At 43.5% G+C, this 5592-nt stretch overlaps 1 long non-coding RNA gene across 1 annotated transcript; it reads left to right on the top strand.

The window, feature by feature from the left end:
* The first annotated feature begins 529 nt into the window (after positions 1 to 529).
* Positions 530 to 4611, top strand: LOC126523592 (uncharacterized). Its single transcript, XR_007597721.3, has 3 exons — positions 530 to 901; positions 1673 to 1759; positions 4417 to 4611. It is a non-coding gene; the product is annotated as an uncharacterized lncRNA (long non-coding RNA).
* The last annotated feature ends 981 nt before the right edge of the window (positions 4612 to 5592 follow it).

Raw genomic sequence — 5592 nt, 5'->3', positions numbered from 1 at the left:
TGATGCTTTCCGACTGACACTGTTGCAACGGGCACTAAAACATCGCACACTGCACACGTGTCTCTCGGAGATCGCGTCAACGATGTCTGAGGCTATATAGTTGATGTTAACGACAGCAGGAAGTTATTTAAATTGAAGTGACGGCGCAGGCAGCACGGGGAGCAGCGAAATGCGTAATTCACGGGTTTTATGAGAGGTAATCGAAGTGAAAATCGTTCGAATAACGTCACCGCAACGGTTTTCTATAGGGTTAACATTTTCAGATCTCAAAGGCCATGCTTTTGCTGGCTGCAGATAGCAGAAGCGATTCAAATTGAAAATGCGTGATAGAATTTCTTTCTATGCCAAGCTATAGCTTACAATATAGACTTATCTGTGGTTCTGTTTGTCTTGCAACAGCTATGCGCAATTAGGCAGCCGCACAAATCCTCAGATGACGCTAGCCGAGACATTGGCTGGCCCCAACCAACCTGTTGGTGGCGCCACCCACCGTCCCGTTTCCAATCCAATCCAATCCAATCAGCCTGTCGCTCTGTTTACGAGTCGGTCGGGTGTGCGAGCTGCAACGATGTGCTTGTTTGATCGTGTGTTTTTGTGTTTGCTGTAACGAAATGTGACTTAGTTCGCGTGCGCATAAGTGCCACCGACAGCTTGTGTCTCGCTGCAAACTCGCCGTGTGCGTGGCGCGCCAGCCAAATATGGACCAACGATGTTCATGCCGTGGAGTGCGTTCCCTTTGTCTCTGGTTGTCGTGGAAAGTTGGGTGGACGTCGCGAAGAATTAATGCGTGTTGTTAGCGTGCCACTGCTCGTCCACTATGCACCGGCATGTCTGCTGGAAGTAACATCGAAGCACCGGCAACTTGGAGGGCGCTTTCCGACCGCGTCGTGCCATTCAAAAGGTGAGTAACCGTGCTTGCTGACTACACACGTGTTGTGCGTGCTTCTCGTGTAGGCATAGGGTGCTTTGCGAACGTAGGAAAGAGAACTCCCACGACAACAGTGAAACCTATGCCGATGCTTGCTGGGTGTCAGAGTTTAGTTGCGCGAATTTATTGCCATAATGCAGAATTGAAAACCTTGATAAGCGTTTTCTTCTGATGAGAAAGATTACGTTCGGAAATAATCGTATTCATCATGCGCGCTTGTGCGTGAGCTCCCGCTTTTCTGCTGAAGTCGCATGATAACGACTCATCTACCTCTTGAGCGATTCTTACTGCTACGACGTTTCCTCGCTTATAAATGATTCGACGATGTAGATAATCTGCTTACAAGGTTTTCGATTTACGAGCAGTATTAGGAAAAAAAAATGTAAGCAATCACAGCGTGCTACTGGTACAGGTTTGTTTTGAAGTGGTGTTGCCATAACTTTGACGTAAGTAAACATTACAAGGGATAGTTACTTAAAGTCACGAAAGAAACTATAGAATCGTTATGTAAACAAACATTCATGTAATGCGCTGCTGCTGCTGCTGCGTGTGAAATTTTGTCTTGTTGAAGGGGTCCCTGTTATCGTGACATTCATCAGTGACTTCGACTTTGTGCTCTGTTGCCACCCTGCACCAGTGCAGGCATTGTTTTCGTGACTGTTTTTACATGCTCCTTGCATGTGTTCACGATGTGATAGTCTTATTGTGCCACAGCTGTAAGTTAACACAGAATTCTCTTTGTAGTGGTGAAGCCGTGACCCACAACAGTGTCCACATAACCCGTGGCAATGGCTGAAGCAGCACGGCGTGTAATCTGGATGGACATGTCAGGTATGCTTTAAGTGTACGTGTTCACAAAAGTAAGATCTCGGTATCATTAGTGGATAAGTGTATCGACATATTACTTAATGCATCTTGCTAAATAGGCTAAATATTTGTGCAACTTTATTCCACTTGCTGCTTATTTGTGTTTGTAGACATGCACACGTTATCTTGTTCTGTTAAAACTACACCTCGCATGTCCTGACGTTTAGTATTTTTCTCGCATAAATTGCTTGGCTGCAAGTCCATTTTATTTTTGCCTATTACACAGTATGTTTCTTTTTTATTTTGGTTTTATTTGTTTGGAACTGTTTCTTATGCTGTAGCATATATTTCCCTGTTTTCCTTTCTGCTTATGATACACACATGTGCTGTTTTTGTCCATGTAAGAATTCGAAGTGTAGTGTGCCATATATCTCAAAGGTCTAAGCACGCAGTGTGCATACCATTGTTTAACATTGATGTTTACGATTATGTCTGTCTGGTTCTCAGAATAACTGTCAGTGGCAAATACACATTTGATGAACTCGAATTTCTTGAAATGAAATAGGAAGGCCAGTATTCATTGTGCTGCAGTTACTTAAGTAGTGAGGTGTTTTCTGGTAAGCTTTCTATTTTTTCTCTCACTTTCTTCGTATTCTTTTCTTTGCAAGCTGCCCCTATTCATGCTGGTAGGCATTGTAGCAGTTGTGAGTGTGTCTACTGCAGCAATGTCACAGCTAGTTTGCACACACTCCAGGATGCCAACAGATACCCGTCACTGTTTTTGTGCATTTCTGAGAACCAGCTGTGTCCACTCGGCGAAACTTGTAGTGTCCATTTGAATTAGCCAATCAGTTCATGTAACTTTTCAGGACAAAATTTACGCAGCGAGGGAAGGGAGGCTATGCAACATGACGTTGGCTAACAACTGACTGTTTAAGTTGTTGGAAGGACTAACAAAAATAGCACTGGATGTGCACTTGTGTTGTGCACCAGTTAATTTGAGAGGGATGGCAGAAGTTATAATACAAAGGCATAAAATCATGATAAATGGTGTTTGCATAAAAAGAAGTAAGTAAATAGGCACAGACTAATTTCTATCCCTTGTAATCTACAAAGGGTGCCTTTCTTCATGCATTGATAATGGGGGCTGGCTCACACTTATTGTTATTTATGTGGTGTGCCTGACTGATTTCTCTTGCCACTTTTCAGCCATGGGTGAAAACAGATAAACAATCCTAATCCGGCCTGAAGCCCCGTTGCGGATATGTGTGGCCAAGTAGGACGAGCATACTGGTCTTTTGAGTGAAATATGTTGATCTCATAGGTACATATTTAGGCACCAGCCAGTCTGCGCTATGTACATTTGACCACCTGTGAAAGGAATACAGTACAGTGCCTCTGACACGCACTGGACAAATTTGGTGCTACCTTTAACCAAGCAAGCCTCGCTTGCCTCCTTGCCTTTCTCGATTCAATTTTCAATTCAATCAGTTCATGCAACATTTCAGGACAAAATTTGCACAGCGAGGGAAGGGAGACCATACAACATGACTGTTGTGCATATGCTGCCTAATTTATTTTTGCTGGAAATATATGTGCATTGCAGTCCACAAATGAATTGACAAAGGCACCCAGGCATTGGAGGCTTGCTTAGTTAAAGGTACCCAAAATTTGTCTTGTATCTTTCAGGGTTAATGTAGGCTATTCTTTTGATCACATGCATATTTGGTCCAATGTACATCGGGCACGCTGACTAGCCAGTGCCTCAGCATGCGCCTAGGAGAGCACCATAATTCACTCAAAGGACCAGTGTGCTCGTCCCATTTGACCATGCATTGACATGACGAGCTGTGCACTGGATTTAGATTGTTCCTCTGTTACGTTCGCCTATGGCAACTGATTGATACAACAAAATCAGTGAGGAATACCACATCCAAAAATGGGACGTGTTTCAGTCAACGCTCATTATGATTGCATGACAAAGAGGAATACTCTCCAATGACGTGGGATAGCAACCACCATGCTTATTTATTAAATTATTTTTATGCAAGCTTGTTTATCATGCTTCTACGCATTTGTTTTTTAACTTGTGCCCTCCCTCTGAAAGCAGTGCTCAGGTGTAAATGATAAAAAAACCCAGACATGGTGTGGTGTATTTCTTGAATGGGATATATGCCATCATTCAGGAGGCCAACACATGCATGACATAGTAGGCTTGGAATGTGTGAGAACTGTGACCATAGCTGATGCAAATATTCTATAACGACTGGCACTTGGATGTCTCTGGGATGCATTGGGTTGCCCGTACACAAACACTCCTACGCTCATTTCCATGCCAAGTAATTAGTGAGATTTTGTCATTCACGCTAGCAATCCACAGACACTGCTGTCCTTTGTCAAGTGGAAACCGATATAGCCGAAGTTGTTCACGACATGTACACATGCCACAGCTGATCCATGTTGCACATTTGTACAGCCAAGAGCAATTTCTGCTTACTGTAGTTACTGCTGCACCCAAAGGCCACGCAGTGGTTCCTCAACTTTGTGTGAACCGACACCACATCAATTTTTCGCAGAACTAGCTATAACATCTCCAGATCGTTCTGCAGCAAGTGATGCAGCGTGTATTTCTGTGGTTGATTGCCAAGTTTTGTTAATTTTCTGTCCTTTCTACCATGCAGGGTACACGTGCACTTACTTCAAGATGACGACACTCCACCTCAAGAACAGCCTCTCCTCAATGATAAGTAGCGAGATTAAATGAAAGGAAGATATCACATCCGTAACCAGACTGATACTGTGTTTTCCTTTCATTTAACCTCCTTCTGCATTTAAGGAAGCATTGATATGCCCAATAAATGTTTTTGTTAAATTTCTTTCGTTGAGTAATGTCTTACATGCAGCATATGTAGGGCCCATGTACAGGTCAAAAGTGCTGCATCTTCGCTAGACATACATACATGCATACAGGCTGTATATATATATAGCACCAAAGACAGTCACGCACAGGTAACAGCTTTAAATAAGGTCTTACTGCCATTGGGACACATGAGAAAATGTTACCACACGTGGTGGCCAATTTTGTTATAGCAGTAATATGAGCACCAGCAGTCTAATGTATAAGCTCATTAGAGATTCGTTAGGAAGACGTGAGAAAGTCACAAGAAAACCGCTTTGGAGCGCACATTAGGAAGACATTTCATGCTCACAAGAAAAACACTCGTCAAGAATTCTACAGAAAGACGGTGGCCAATATGTTTTAGAATGACATTAGGAATACATCAGAAAATTCCAAAGAAACTCATCAGAAAGTCTAATGGCTGTGATGTCAAAACTCGCTAGACTTTCATGTGAAACTCATCTCATATTTTCATAAGGGGATGCTTCTTTTTTCGGGCAAAACAGCGCCTTTATTTTGTTGTTTTTTTCTTTACAAACACGCAGCCCTTTTGAGCACTGCTTGTCACCGACGGCAGATCACGTGGCGTACAAACACGACGATCAAACAGGCATGCTCGATTACGCCACCTCCAAAAAAGGGCGCGCTTGATGACAACGCGATTTAGGGAGCCCGCCTTCCTGGATTTGCCATTGCATGCCCACCCCTCACCCCCTGCCCTCGTATACCCGCATTTAGATCCGCATGCGCCTCGCACTGGACACAGCATAGCGTCGTCGAAGACGCGACTTGAGTGTTCGGAAATTGCTATCGCCAGTAATTTATGTTAATGTTTCCCAGTCATCATGCTTGCTAAGCATCCCACTGTAACGTGCGATCAGAGCGCGCAAGAGTTTCTACAACTTGAAGGTTTGCATCGGTGCTCCTCCAAATTTGTGTTATATCTATATACTGTAAA

This window comes from Dermacentor andersoni, chromosome 6 (assembly GCF_023375885.2).
Source record: "Dermacentor andersoni chromosome 6, qqDerAnde1_hic_scaffold, whole genome shotgun sequence".
In the NCBI taxonomy this organism is placed as follows: domain Eukaryota; kingdom Metazoa; phylum Arthropoda; class Arachnida; order Ixodida; family Ixodidae; genus Dermacentor; species Dermacentor andersoni.
Note: the sequence above shows the minus strand (reverse complement) of the source record. Positions and strands in the feature narration are given on the sequence as shown.